The sequence below is a fragment of the Ambystoma mexicanum genome, chromosome 1p (genome assembly GCF_040938575.1).
Source record: "Ambystoma mexicanum isolate Mex_15411 chromosome 1p, UKY_AmexF1_1, whole genome shotgun sequence".
NCBI classification, from domain to species: domain Eukaryota; kingdom Metazoa; phylum Chordata; class Amphibia; order Caudata; family Ambystomatidae; genus Ambystoma; species Ambystoma mexicanum.
Window position 1 is genome coordinate 150,466,114 of NC_090921.1, and position 16,054 is coordinate 150,482,167.

Genomic DNA, 16,054 nt, shown 5'->3' on the forward strand with positions numbered 1-16,054 from the left:
GGATTCACTTCCCTTGCTTTCTCACAGTTCTTAGGTCAAAGGCTTTCAAACTTATGGGCAGGGATACTAAAAAATAAATTCGCCAATATCTTTGCCACCAAACAGATCCCAAGTTCTTGGTGTTCTGCAATTATTGTTCCTATTTATAAAAAAAGGCAGCATTAACGATCTTTCTAACTTCAGACCCATTGCTTTAACTGATGCTTCTTATAAGGTCTTTTCCCAATTAATCCTAAAAGAATTACAGGTATTTCTGTATAACGAAAACATCTTGCCTAAATTTCAAATAGGGTTCCGAAAATCAATGGGCTGTCCACTGAATGCCACTATTGTCTCCTACCTACAGTGTCAAACAAAACAGATGGGAGGGTCAGTATACTTGGCGGCACTCGACTTGAGTGCAGCATTTGACACTGTAATAAGAGAACTTTTGTGGAATAAAATGATCCAATGTTGAATCCCGGTGCATTTAGTGGCATTAATTGCACTCTTGAACTCAAGGACCACTTATATGGTCTGTCTGAATAAACAAGGTACATTAACAGAACCCATTCAAACTGAGGTTGGGCTAAAACAAGGCTGCTCTTTAGCTGCTATATTATTCAACCTCTATCTCTTAGATCTTGAGTGGAATTGGAGGGATTTTACAACTTATCCCGCGTGTTTAGCCCATTTTAGATTAAATTGTTTCAGTTTTGCGGATGATTTATTATTATTGGACAGAACTCCATTTGGATTGCAGCACAAATTGAATAATTTTTATGAATTTGATGAATCTCTAAACCTGAAGGTAAATCAGGCAAAATCACAGATTATCATTTTCTCTGATGGAAAGAAAAAAATACTAATATTTCATTGGTCAATTGGTATGATGGATCTTCAAGTTGTCAAGGAAATAAGGTACTTGGGATACACCTTAACCGACAAGAATTCAAAGAAATGGTGGAATGAGTTATGTGAAAAACTTAAGGGTTTGACTGCCTAAATGTGTATACTCTATCGCAAATACTGTACCTTTTCCATATTCCCAATTATTCAATTTTATTTGCTAAAAATCAAACCATGTATTTTGTATATCTTCGATATTTGTACTGCAGAGATTGATGACTTGTTAGACATTGCTCATGGAAAATTATGGAAAAAGGTGTTAGGGCTTGCAAACTCAATCCCTAATGATATAATTTGCCATGAACTAGGTCTGCTACTGCTTTCAGCCAAACGAAATTGGAGGTTGTTGAACAATTACAGCAAAATGCTATCTCCACCGAAATATTCGCTCTACGAGGACTTGAATATCATGATTGTTTCAGGGTCGCTACCCTCTTTATCCAAATTCGTAAGAAAAATTGACGAAATCCTATAATTAATTGCGGTATCTAAAGAAGATCTTATAGCTTGCTTACCTTCCAACAAGTGAACATTCCAATTGCTCAGCTGGTGTCTCCAGTCAGATCGAATCAGTAATTATAAAGCTTATAAAGAATTTGCACATTTCAGAAGGAAATTGGGTGATCTACCCACATACATTCTTCAATTTCCTTGTTTGGCTGCAAGGGGTTTATGTTTGCGCTTCAGATTAAATCAATTTAGCACCTATGATCGGGTACAAAATTGGGTAGCATATAAGGAAAGATTTGGAATGCGAAGTAGTGAATGTCGGTTCTTTGGTGTCCCTAAAACAGCTGAGACCTTGAAACATCTGGTGATATTCTGCATAAATTTTGAGTTACTAACAATAAAGGAATTTGGGAGTTACTGGTACTCAGGATCAGATATAGCTAGGAGCGTATTATGGAATAAATGTATGTGGGGAAACAGTATCAATTTAGTTATCAGACTAATGAAAATCCTGGAAGTGATAAAAGAGCAGTTATTGCTTATTAGTGTATAAATTAAGAAAAGTTTTCTTATCCAATGTCGCAAAATAATTGAGTGAAAATCTAGTTATCAAAAAATAAGATCTTTTGTCTTGATTGATATTTTAACCGATTTCTGTGCAATCTGAATAGTAGCGGTTTCCATTTTTGTTAAAAAAAACTTGTTTTAAGAAAAAAATTGATATGCAAAACTTGTTATCAATCAAAATATCATTGCAAATGTGAATGAAATTCTCTTTATTTTTTATATTCTATCTGTGTTTGAAAATTGTAAAGGTTATTTGATGAACTAAACACAATAAAAAAATTTAAAAAAGGCTTTTGACTGTACAGGGATTTTCCTTGACCTCCTGTATGACCACTTTGACCTACCTTGTCGGCTCTCCTATGGCCTTCTGGTATTTGTAGTTTCACTCAAACGGGGATCGATCAGAGTCTCTCGAGTTAGTACCCACGTGGTGCTGGTTCCCTCTATAGCTGGTCTTTCCTCAACACTTTTTACAGTTCTTAGTACTTGGTTCAACCTGCCACTTTGCGTCTTTCATTCATCACAGCCCGGCTCTTATCGACTCTCTCCTCGACTCAGTGGCTGTGATGTACCGCTTGGCTTTCTTCGTAACTGGAGTCAAGGCCGGTACCACGGTAGCAGGAGTTTCCCACGCTCCCGCTTATCAGCGTCGAAACGCTCTGTGTACCGTTGAAATCTGTTGCAGCACACTTGGGCTATTGTCCTCGGTCTTACGATTCCCTCTGCAGAGGTTTCACGGGTGTGCATCGGAAAAGAGCAAAATCGTATATCTCCTTGTCAGCCTCTCGATATTCTGCGCCTTTCTCCTCCTCTTGAACTGTCGGACCTGGATAGCTGTCTCGTCATGTGGTCTGCCTTGATGGTACTGTGCTCTCTTGCTCCACCTTTCATCCGTCTGCGGAAGGGAAAGGGCCGTCAGGTGTGTGCGATTCTGATCAATTGCCTGACCCTTGTACTGAGACATGTCAGGTAAACGGCGCTGGTGTTAGTTCATTCTCTGGTGTGTTGTGTGAAAGTGTTCATGTTGGAAAAGGGCGAGGCAGTGGTTTAGAATGTCGAATGTGGTAGGATGGCAAAAGATGTTGAAGAAAGGGGGCTACTTCGTCTCCCCCGTCAGTGTCCCACTCCCACTACCTGAGGACCCCCCATCCAGGTGATCCTCCCTCACTTGTCCACCCCCAGGAACTGGATTCAATAGAAAGGTGCGTGTCATAACCACCTGGATGACAGTTCCAGGGGCAAAAGCTAGGGAGACACCTTCAGGTTTCTCACATGCCCTTCCTCCATGCGATGTAGCCGCATTTGCTTCAAAGGGGAACCGGGAAAGAAAATCCACGTTTCCCTTATCTTTTCCCTTCCGGTGTTCCACTGTGAAACAATAACCATTGCACGAGCCGAGGGTTGGACTCTTTAAGTTGGCTAATCCAAACTGAGGGTGAGTGGTCGGTAACCAGTTTAAACCTTTGTCTCAAAAGGTAATATCTAAGATGGATAATGGCCCACTTGATGGCTAGGGCTTCTAGTTCTATCACCGAGTAGTTTTTTTCACGTGGGAATAACTTGCGACTGGTGTATAGTATGGGGTGTTCTAGTCTGTTGTAAATTTGGGACAGGGCGGCTCCTAACACTCTAAGAAAGGCGTCCGTCTGAAGCACAAACTCATTCAAGAAGTCGACTACCTTTAAGATTGGGTTTTTGATGTCTGCTTTAAGATGTTATAACATATCTCATCATCATCTTTTGAATGGAGTCTATGGGGTTCGGCATTTTTAAGTTTATCTGTTAGCTGGGCTGTTTTATCCGAATAGTTACGGATAAACCTAAGGTAATATCCTATTAGACCAAGGAAAGCACTAAGATCTCTTTTGGTCTTGTGAGGTGGAGCGTCCAAGACAGTCTTTACCTTTTCATGTTGGGGTTGTAAATTCCCATTCCCTATGAAAAAGGCAAGGTATTTCATGGCTGATTGGGCCAATTTTCATTTAGCTGGATTAGCAGTTAGGCCAGCATTCTTGAGGACTTTCATGATGGTATAAAGATGGAAGAGATGGTCCTCTCAGGTTTTACTATAAATGACAATATTGTCTATGTAAGCTCCACGGATATCAGAATAGGGTTGTAGAATGTTATCCATAAGGCGTTGGAATGTAGCTGGTGCACCGTGTAGGCCAAAAGGGAGGACTTTAAACTGGAATAATCCCAGGAGCGTTGAAAACATAGTTTGTTCCTTGGCTGGCCATATACATATTAGAGAGGCACAGCTCCACCTCACTGATGAAGCCCAACTAGTCCGACACACGTGTCTGGGGTTGCTTTTAGTACTTTTGTTCAGAGGTGAATTGCCTAGCATTTCGGTGCTGGACTGCCCCTGGGCAGGACAAAGATTGATATGCAAGGATATTTCTCCTCTGTGAAAGGGACAGTGAGCTAAAGTCTTGGTGAGACTCTCCCGGGGACCATCCAACCAAGAACACGTCAATAGTCTGTGTTTGTGCTGGTAGAGGGACTCCCAGAACCCCCCCTTGTTTTGCTTATTAAATAACTTTGGGTTCAACCTGTGGATCCCTTTGGGTTCAACCTGTGGATCCCTTGCTCACTGTTCTTAGAGATGCACAGCTCCACCTCACTGATGAGGCCCGACTAGGCTGAAACACGTGTCTGGGGTTGCTGTTGGTATTCTTGCTCAGAGGAGCATTGCCTAGCATTTCGGTGCTCGACTGCCCCAGGGCAGTACAGGGGTATTTCTCCTCTGTGAAAGGGACAGTGAGCTAAAGACTTGGTGAGACTCTCCTGGAGGCCATCCACCCAAGAACAGGTCAATGGGCCATGTTTGTGCCGGTAGACAGACTCCCAGAACCCCCCTTGTTTCCCATATACGGGGACTTGCTAACCCCTTGTTAAAACAAGGGTGGATAGAAAGGTGGCTATTCCGAGTGTATCGATTAGATCATCGATGCGTGGCATGGGATAGGCATCGAAGTCTGATTTGGCATTCACTTGATAGAAGTCTATGCAGAATCTCCAGGAACGGCCAGGTTTAGTGACCAACACGATAGGAGAAGGCCATGGACTTGAGGAGGGCTCAATGATATTAGCCTTCAACATCTTGTTTACTTCCTCGATCACAATCTGTTTCCGTGCTCGGGTAGACGATAGGGTTTTAAATGGACTACTTTGCCTTAAGGGGTTCGGATATAATGGTATGTATCTTTTACTCTTCCTGGTTTTTCTGAGACTACACCAGAGAACGAGACCACTACAACTTTTAGGTCTGCTCATTGTTGGATAGATAATTCAGAAGGAATTCAATTAAAATTATATATATCTTCGGGAACTGGGCAGGATATTATTTTAGCATGGGTGGGTGACGGGTTCGCCTTCCACTCTTTGAAGAGGTTGATGTGATATAAGTGGACTTTCCGTTTTGGGTCTGGTTGGGCTATTTTATACATGCACGTTCCCGTTCGTTCTATTACCTTGTAAGGTCTGTGCCACCTGGGAACAAGTTTGTTTTCTGAGGTGGGTAAAAGGACTAGTACTTTATGTCCAATAGAAAAAGATCTTACTTTTTTATCATAGTTGGCCTTTTGTTGGCACTGCGCCTTTCCCATGAGTACAAACGAAGTCCCGAACTAACTTTTTGTGTTCTCGCATGCTATTGGCAGTTTGTGATATTGGAATGGGAGCCTTCTCTCGTTCTTGCCAGGTTTCCTGGAGCATGTCCATGACATCGCTCGGTTCTCTTCCATAGACTAGCTTAAAGGGAGAGAAACCTATGGAAGCTTAGGGGGTTTTCCTCACTGCAAATAGTGCCCATGGGATCATTCGATCACAGTCTTTCCCATACTTGGCTACCATTTTCCGTAGAATTAGTTTCAAGTTCTTATTGAATCTTTCTACTGGTCCATCGGTTTGAGGATGGTACACAGAAGTTAGTAAGGTGGCAATATGGAGAAGCTCTTTAACTTCGGCCACAAGCTTACTCATAAAATTCGAAGCTTGGTCAGTTCGTATAAAACCGAAAGACACAAATAGATGGCTTCTGGGAGCCGGTCTGCTGCCCCGCGTTCCGTCAAACAAAGACAAGTTGGGTAAGTACTCGAGCCTAGCATGTTGCGAGCACTCTAGCATGCCCGAAGTAGAACAGAGAAGTGGGTTATCGTAAGAACGAAACAGTTATTAAACTTCATAGAAGAGGCACTTTTATGGTGCGGCTACAAAAGAGTTACCATGGCAACACCCACGCTTAATAGCATGGAAGGGAGGAGTAGAAGCTAGAGGGGAAGACGGTCTGACATATTAATGCGGTACAAGGAGAGCTACATGGTGGCGATGCCGATAAAAGCCAACCAGAATGACAGGGTATGTGTTCTTTGTCCTTTACAGGATGCGAGAACGTGCAGTTGCATATTACAACAGAGAAAGGCAATCAACCCACAAAGTCGGACAAACCGGCAAATGAATGAGCAGGGTAAGTGGGTATGACTGCTTAGGTCTATACAGAATAGGATCATGAAATATGGTATTAGAGCACCCGGTAACAGAATGCATTTTATTACAGGTTAGAACTTGTTTTTGAATTTGATGAGGGGTCAGTTTGATGTTATTTACTATTGAATCATATAAGTATGTTGGCCTTGATAGACCATGAAATAAGAGTATTTTACTTATTGTAGGCCACAGAAGAATACACAAGATTAACACACAACAACAAAAGTATAGTTTATAGGCCTGAAGATGGATAGCATGAAATATCTGAAACGAGTTGGCATTTGAATTTGGAATCTGATTGTTTCATTTCATAATCTACACTCTCACAAAATAAGCTTTACTGTTTGTTAAAGTCCTTATAGATTTATACATCAGCCTTGGAACTCAAAAGATTGTATATCTTATAGAATATATGAACCCGAGTGTTGGTAATTCAAGTATAACAATCTCTATGCTATGTGAATTTTGTTTTATGAAATTTTGATAAACTCTTTAAATTGTTAGTAATACGATTTAGTGAAGTGTTCTTAGAAGGACTATGGTCCAATAGTAGTGCATGTGGGTTAACCCGTCGGGAACAACAGGCTTTTTTTAATGTATATTCCATTGTGGTACTATAGCCTGGTGTGTCTACACCTGCTGAAGTTGTACCTGCTGTGTTTGCATGGGTGCTTCCTGTGGTTGCCCTTGTGGCGATTGCATTTGCAATGGCGCTTGCTGCATTTGTTGGGGTTGCGGCGCATATGTCTGAGCCTGCCTGTGGTCTTGGGCACAATATTCATGTAGTTTTATATTGTATTGTGGAGCATGACCCATCCCCCCTCTTGGAGGTTGCCATATCTGTTGCATGCCTATCTGCTTCTGCATGTTCGGGCTATGTGTCCTATTTTTCTGCAATTCCAACATTCTCATGGCTGTCAGCTATCAAATCCTCTTCTTCCTTGATGGTTCTGAAATCCTGGCTCGGGCAGCCCTTGACACAAAATGTGTTAAAATAATGCCACCGTTTTATCCCACAGTTTACACATCTCAAGATGCCATTTGTCTTGAATAAAATGACATGGTCTTCATCCTCCCCCATTTTGCTAGTCGCACCCATGTCTGATGTTATGGGATATTGTACTCTGAGCACCCGCCATAAATCTGCTCTGCATTTACTAAATGGTGCTCCATCATGTGTTGTGTTTTGTGTGGTCACATCTGCAAATCCTGCTTGCTTACAAATGTCGTCAGCTCTCTCCCCTATGATGGCTGCTAGCAAACCTTTTGTCACCTATAGCTAACATCATCCCTGATGTCATTATTTCTAACTCATAAATCAATTTTCCTGCACCGGATGTCAAACGCAGCAATTTACATCTCAAATTATCTTTGTCCATTTGTGGCCGCGGTATATATTGTGGTCGTCCTAACTTCTTCTCCAATAATGGGAATTGTAAAAATCCCAGTCAGCACTCATACTTGCCTACACTCCTCATCTTCCAGGCGGTGCTAGTATTGCCCGGTTGTCTCCTTCCTGGTAGTGCCCTTTATCTGCTTACATAAGGCAGGGGTACATCCCCTGCACTGCGTGATCGCTTGTGGTCGCTCAGTGTATTGTCAGGTCTGGTGTTTTTTTTATGGTCCTCTAGTTCTGACCATTTTACCCCACTTAGTACACTTGATTATTTTGAAAACCTGCATGCGCCAGCTCGTTCTCCTCCCTTTCTTCGCCTGACATCACCATGGCCCCGCTTGTAGGGCTATTGTCCTTCTCTGCATTGTCAAGATCTAATCTGTTAAAAGACAGCTTTCTGTGCTTGCCTGTTATGATGTCATCTGACCTACCATCAGTTCCCCTTGATAGTGATCCTTCTTTGCTCTCTTGGGTTCTATACCTATCTGTATCCCTTATTTGCCTATATGAATTTCCAAGTCTTCGCACTATATCTTCTGTATCCTGCTCATCAGCCCATGCTGATCTCGGTGTGCACCTCTCTCTTCCTCAAATCATTTTTGTGCATAATTCGGCACTATGCTCCTATGACATATTCTATCTCCTCTCGATTCTTCTCTTCTAATCTCTCCTTCTCTTTCCTTGCCTCGCATCTTTTGTTCTTCCCTTCACTTGTATTCTTTATCCCTCTCTTCTTTGTATGCTCTTACCTCCTCCTCTTTTCCGCTCTTCTCTTTCCTCTTTCTCAAACCCCATCACTGCCCTTAGCAACTAGTTTAAGCAAGATTTGTCCTCCCATCCATTTGTTCTGTTGTTATTCCCTTAGTTTTGTCCTTTATTTCTTTCTGCTTCTTTGCTTCTTCCTCTGTCTCCGTCTGTCTATCCTTTCCCTCATCACACTGTTCACTTTCATTGCGTGTCGATGTATATTTGCGTTTTCTACTTTTTCTCTCTGCTACATTATCCTCGCTGCTGAGAGCGGGGGGTGCATATGTTGGATTAACATGCCCAACACTACTTTTAATTCCTTTAAAAGATAAAATCCCTTCTCCTCTGTATCTACGGCCTTATCTTCAGGAGGGGAAAGGAGAGCCAAAGGTGTTTTATCCTCCCCTTTATGCTGATTAAGCACCCACTCCCTCGCGACTGGATCGTCTTTCTCACTCTGATACATCTTCCATAGTTCTAAGGGGCCAGCCTTTTCTGTAACTTTTTTCCCTTCCTATGTTGCATGCAAATAGGTTGTCATATGCCTCAATATGGTTTTTGAGTGTGAACCCTCATGAGGCCACGGCATGAGTGTTTTATTAGTCGTGCCTCAGAACCCATTCCGAATGATATTTGCTTATCTTCGCTGTGTATCTCGGCAATGTCCTGCACAGATGTAAGAGAGAAGTGTTCCCCATGATGCCAAGTCAGTTTCGACTGTCAAAACGTACCCGTTCTTTTATTCGATTCTTTATTTCATCAACTACACCACACCGATCAATTGGAGCAGGCACCATCAATCGCTGCTTATAATCCAAAAAATACTTTAACCCCTTTTTCTTTTGGAAATCTATACAACAATGCTCTGTTTGTTCCTTCATTTACACTTTCTATCAATTTTTGTTATCTCGTTCTTCAATTATTGATATTTTAAGAGTCTCTTCTTTATTTATATATTCATTTCCTTTGATTTTTACCCTCCTGATTGATGTAAATCTCTTGGTATAAATGTTCACCAATCTCATACTTCTTTTTACTATTGTTTTATATTTATTAATCTAGACACAACAAAAGCATTATATTGACATATTTATAACCCTATACCAATTTTTTTTTTTAATTTGTTTATAGTTCAAAGAACCTTTACAAAATAGCACATTAATACAAACAAGGAAAAAAAAAAGAAAATACAGAGAACGGGGGTATTTGAAGAGCAGCAACCCTATACATGTGCATGTTTCCAACTTTACTGCATACGCCTTCCTTTACTATCTTCAGTAAATGTATCTCTTCTCGACTTTACTCCATTTTGGAGTTTGATACGCACTCGTCTGCGGGCTTCGCCTCAGGAATCCTTAACACCCCTATTTTGAGTCTTTATTCTAGTGCGTACCCTTCTGCCCCACCCCTGGAACCAGGATTCGTGGTATCTACTTCTTCTCTTTAAAATCTCCCAAAAATTCTGGTTACTTTTGTACATATTATTTAGAACACAATCCCTCTCCCTATTTTTGCCACCTTTGTTGCTCTACTTACATCCGTGACTGAGCTCCAGTCCTTCGGCATCGATTCTCCCTCAACCGACCAGTTTGTCTTTTTCCACGGGGTACCTGCGGGGACTGGACAGGAATTTCGTCAAAAGGGGACCTGACAACCGTATCTTCTTGCACAGGAAGCTCTGCGGTCTTCTGGCTAATGGCGGGAGCAGCCAAGTGTCTGGGGGTCTGGATCTGGGCCTAGGTCAATTAGACCGCAGCCATCCGCACTGCTACCAAAATGTGCTCTAGCACCTTCAAGCGTCAATTGTGCTACATGGAATTACAAATAAAGATCTCGGACCAAATAACCGGACAGACTCAAGTAATATGGCAAAGTACTACTTTATTCTCATTTAATAAAGCAGGGAGAACTGACAGGCATCGGACTGATGCATGCACACTCATATACAACCTTGTTTATTCAGGGGTTTTATACCGCGATGTACACCATCTATGACATCATCCTATGGGGCAAATAATAAAACCTATTGAAGAAAGGGATTGTTAAGGGAACATATCTACATATAGAACATATCAAGATGAATACATCATTGACTGACCCTTATCTGTAGGGCACAACTTGAACTACCGCTAAATACGTATAGTACTGATTACAGCAGACAAAATAGCAGCGGATTGGTCAATGCAACATTATATAGCAGGTTGCCCCTTAGACCCACTGATTGGTTGGCATACTATCCTTTCGGCTCTTTAGCAGCACATATGTGAAACAAAACCTAGGTGCTTTGAATCACGTAAGATTACTCCCCGTTCATCCCTCATCGGTCGGCCTTAAGCCAAAGTTTTCCGTCTATAGTTGACCTTGTAGCCTGCTCATTGTCCTGGAACATTTGAGGGAGTGTGAGCACACCATTATCTTGGTCTGAAGCTCTAATGTATAGCCGTTGTCTTCGACTTCTGGATCACTTGTGAAGAGACCACAAATGTATCCATTTCAACCTTCTATTTACTACCATTTAATTCAATTAGAATGGGTGCTGTTGCTCCTCTTGGCCTCTAGAGACATGCTCACTCTATCTTGTATAGACTTTATACTTTTTTAATTGCCAATACTTTGGCTGCTGCAGATGTTTTCTTCTTCCCTAATCTAAGAGGGGTGTCTCACAGTCAGGGCTTATCCATGTAACTCCCGTTGTGACTTGCAAATTCCTTAAAATAGTATGCTTGATCGTAGGCCAACCTCAACTCGTTGTTTTGCACACACGCTGCATTTCCTGTGTCTCCTGATTCTGCAGCCTTGGTCTGTCTCTGAGGTAGTGTGGTTGAATTCAACATAAGCTAGTGTCCATTTTCCTATACTGACTGTCCTTCCCACGTTATAGATTCCCCCAAAGGAAGCTTCTATATGCCTCATCTATCTTGTGTTGCTGCATATTTACAGTTATTCACCAGTAAATTACTTCATCTTTCTTTATATCCATGTTTAATTTAGCTTTACGTACATATTTATCTTGGTGCTTCAGTTACCTTCTCACTCTTTATTTCCATATTGTTTCAGCATAGGTTCATATATCCTCTTCATGACAACACTCTGCCCTCATCAGATTTCACTTAGCACTACATGGTGTTCATAGGTACATGTCATAGCCCTTCGTCTGCTGTTGCAATGTGGTGGTGAGGGGGCGGGAACTAGTGAGAAAGCATTCACCTGCTCCTTTACACTTTCTCACCCCACTAATCCATTCTTCCATACCACGCTAACCCTACATTTCCTCACTCGCCTACTCATCCTCCCCCACCTATCCTAACATCTCCACTCACCCTAATCCACTCTACCCACCCCACTCGACTCTTTTTCACCTCCTGCTCCTCACCCTTTTCTGACCCCACACTTATTCACACCTACACTACTAACCTCCCCATCAAAACCATTATTTTCTTTTATTATAATCCTGCCCTCCTCAATATACAAAGGCCTGGCCCTATGATCTCCAACGTCAATAAGGTAGAGCAAGTGACCCTCATTAAGTTCTGGATTGAGGTGAAGACTTCAAGAATGACCCTGTTTATAGACGAGACCACAGTTGCTCTGGAAAGATTCAACAGGGTGGTAATCCAGAGGAAATTACAATTTCCAAGCATTCCCAACCTGAAGCGTCTGATCAAAATACATGTGTATGGCAGTACAGCCCCTCCAAGAAGGGACAAGAACCGCTGATTTAATTTTAGGGCTTAACGGACAAAGGCTTTTTTACATCAAGCGACAGGTGTATTGGCTTCTGCTAAACAAGAGCAGGGAAAAGCAGCCGAGACCCTAAATGACCACTTAAGATATCAGGCTTTTTTTCTTCTTTTTTTTACATTAATCCCTCCACTACACACGGCATGGTGGCCCATTTCAACTGAAAAGGCTGAACGGCAATGGTACTGACCCTGCCTTCTGCTGAACATGGCAAATCCTCCAAATCCCCCCTCCCTTGCACAGAACAATCCTACCCACCAGGGAAAAGGCCCAAATCTGCCACATTGCAAATGACAAATCTCCCCCTCAATTGCACACGATACATGCCCAAGCCAAAATACCTATCCTTATTCTACACAGGGAAAATCACAACTCTATACAGGACAAGTATTCTGAATCTACTGCTCTGAACAAGAGAACAAACGCTGCGTTGAAAAAACATTTATTCTGCAAGCGTTTTTGTGCCCAAAAATGCGTTGCTTTCCCTGTGCATTATATTAATAAACACAGCTAAGTACCCCTATCTTTACAGGACTACCAAGTCCCCTCACTTATCTACTGAGGACAAATTACCAAAACATTCCACTCGAGTTGCAAATTTCCCGTGCTGCTCTTCAAATACCCCCGTTCTGCACATGAGTCGCTCCTCTGCATGCACCCTTGCATGTAACCCGCCCTCTTCCTCAGGACCACAACACAGGCAAAAGCACCATTCTCACACACACTCGAATCACGCCCCGCCACCCCATTTGGGGCCAATGAAAACAGCCCCAAAGAGTCTGTTATGCGCAGGTAAACCGCCCCTCTACACAGAACACACGGTTTACCGCAAATACTACGGGAACAATTATTTGCCACTGCTGTTGCTCACAATCTTTTACAAATGCCCCAGCCTGACTTGCCACCCCGCGTGTGTAATGACCGTGTGGTGCTGAAGGACGCAGACTCTGGGCTTGACGTATGACGTACATTGCTCAGACGTAACGTCCTACTAAAGTGATGAGGGACGGAGGGAGGCGGGGCGTTGCTAGGGTCCGTTTCTCAGATGTGCACCAGTCGGGAACTAGACACTAGTTATCAATGAAATTGTATCTACAAGACACATTTGTTTGCACTGCATTTACTGTGTATGCAAGTGCCAATTTATAAAGAAGCAGGTGCTACTGCGGAGCCTGGACTCCGCCGTTGCCTGACCATGTGATTTAAAAAAACAATGAATAATGAGGCATGCATGGAACCTTTTACTGAGCGGTTGTTTGCATCACGCCACGATCGATGGCACCGGGGAAATAGCGACCCGCTATTACGCGGTATGTTTTTGGTGAGTACCTTCTGGGGTGTGTCTATGTATTCCTTCGTCTTGTTACCGAGGTGGGAATATACTTTTATATGTAAAACATTTAATCTGGTTTTGGTCATTGTGACCACTTGTTTTACTATCATCTGGATTATTCGTACGAAAAGATCGATGGCCTCAGTCCATAAGAAAAACAAGCATTGGCAATGGCAATAGTTTGGGCTTTTGTGTAGGCATGGCAAAGGCATTTACCAGGCACTGCCATTGTGGAATTAACTGCCCATTGATAGCAGTAGGTGCAAGTACGAGTAATAACGAGACCTCCACAGGTAAGTTATTAAGTCTTTAATTCTCAAACCCGAACACCGTACATCATCTCTTCCCTGCTCCTTTCTCTCTCCCTCCACCAACCGTCATCCCCCGAACATTAACACCTCATTAACACCTCAACATTCTATTGTAGAACCTTAGATAAGAGCTCGCGGAAGCACGAGCAACTACTACACATCTCCCCCTGTAAATCTCCATAATGAACATTAATTAATTATGAACATAGGTAAGGCAAGGTTGGACAGGAAGAATCCTTAATATGCAATAAGAGGCATATTTATCTATATGGAACATTGATAATTGATTACAGTCCAAGCATTAATCATCTGCAAATTCTAAAACAAAATCCTTGTATTTGGCTGGAATATTCTTTATACGGTTTGGGCGATTATTCACTTGGTTGGAGGATTCCGCAAGGGCAGAGTTTTCACACTGTCCCCTTCCGTGTGGAACTATGCTTGCATTATCTGATGCAAGCACTGACAACTCCTCTGCAACCCTTGCATCCACACCAGTCAAACCAAAAGCACCTTTATCAGAATCACACTCAGAATGTACATCCATCCCTTTAGCACAATGAGCTCCTTCTAATGGCACAACATCATCACTTTCCGAGGCAGACGCCTGCCTCCTTCCATGCCCCACCCGAGCATCCTCCCCAACCCGTACAGCCATATCCTTATCCCTCTCTAGGGGAACCACATCCTCAGAGGCATAATCTGGATCAACTCCTATTGTATCACCACCACCCTCACAACACAGTTCCTTAGTACCCGCCAGCTTTCCCTTAACAAGGACCACCCTCCTCAAACTCCATCTGGTACCATCTTGCAATTTAACGTATCCATGACCTACTTTGGTCACAATTTTTGGTTCCATAAATTTGGACAAACCCTTTGCTACAAATCTTGGATTTTTCACCACTACAAGATCACCAATTTGTACACGCAGGGGTTTCTTTTTTTTAAGCTGAGATTCCCAAAAACTGGATTGTTTAACACGCACCTTGTCAAGAACCTCCTGCATGTTGATGCGACTTTGTACACCACCCCCAAGAGCGGCCACCCTTAGTTTAGATCCTGGTTTTCTCCCTCTCATTAACTCAAAAGGAGACACTCCAGTAAAGGAAGAAGGGGTAACCCTATAGGCTTTTAGAGCTTCAGTCACCACACTGCACCACGGCAAACCATTTGCGATGGCCAACTGAACTGCCCCCTTCACAAACCTGTTCATCCGTTCAACTAATCCATTGGCCTCTGGATTGTACAAAGCCACTTTATGGTGACGAATTCCTAGTTTGGAGAAGAACTCTTGCATGGTGACTGATACAAATTGGGGACCATTATCTGAGACTATTCCAGCCGGAACCCCTTCCCTGTCAAACACTGCTGACAAGAAGTCAATCACCTTCTCAGTGGTGACCGAGGACAATGCCGTGGCCTCCACCCACCTAGAGGTATAGTCCACTAACACCACAAAATATCTGAAACCTCCACCCAAGGTGTCCATGGGACCCATAATATCTACTGCCACTTTTGACCACACCTCTTGCGGCACTTCCACAGGCTGTACGGGTTGGGGCGACGTTGTCTTACTTTTATCACTGACTGAACAAGCCATACAATCCTTAACTACCTTCTCAACCTCCTCATCCATCTTGGGCCACCAATACCCTTCTCTCAGCCTTCTTTTCGTCATAGATCTCCCGAGATGCCCTTCATGAGCCAACTCCACCAACTTGGCCTTAAGAGATTCAGGTGGTATTAACCTGGTACCCCTGGCAATGCCCCACGGACCTTCAGACAACTCTGTCCATACTTGTCCGAACGACTTGTCCAATTCATCCTTGCCTGCACCTGTAGTAAGAGCAGTCTTGATTTTGTTCAACACAGGGTCCATCGCACATTCTCTACCCCATTCCTGCTCATTTACTGCCGGAAACACCTTGGCCACCAACACATATTCATCACTCATCACAGCCTGTTTTGAGTTTTCCGCACTTACATCATGCCGGGGAAAACGAGATAGACCATCTGCAACCATATTTTTACTGCCAGGTAAGTACTCCACCTTAAAATTATACTCACTCATGTCTGCCATCCAGCGCATCACTCTAGACGATGCCTGGAACAAACCCTTAGATGTCA

At 42.8% G+C, this 16,054-nt stretch overlaps 1 protein-coding gene across 6 annotated transcripts in view; it reads left to right on the top strand.

Moving 5' to 3' along the window:
* The first annotated feature begins 13,300 nt into the window (after positions 1-13,300).
* SLC16A13 (solute carrier family 16 member 13) overlaps positions 13,301-16,054 on the top strand; it is a 539,336-nt gene continuing 536,582 nt past the window's right edge. For 3 of the 6 annotated variants that reach the window (XM_069645507.1, XM_069645516.1, XM_069645522.1), the window contains exon 1: positions 13,301-13,601. The gene's annotated coding sequence lies outside the window, so the exon portion shown is untranslated. The remainder of the gene's footprint in view (positions 13,602-16,054) is intronic. The other 3 variants (XM_069645532.1, XM_069645542.1, XM_069645539.1) reach the window with 1 other exon arrangement.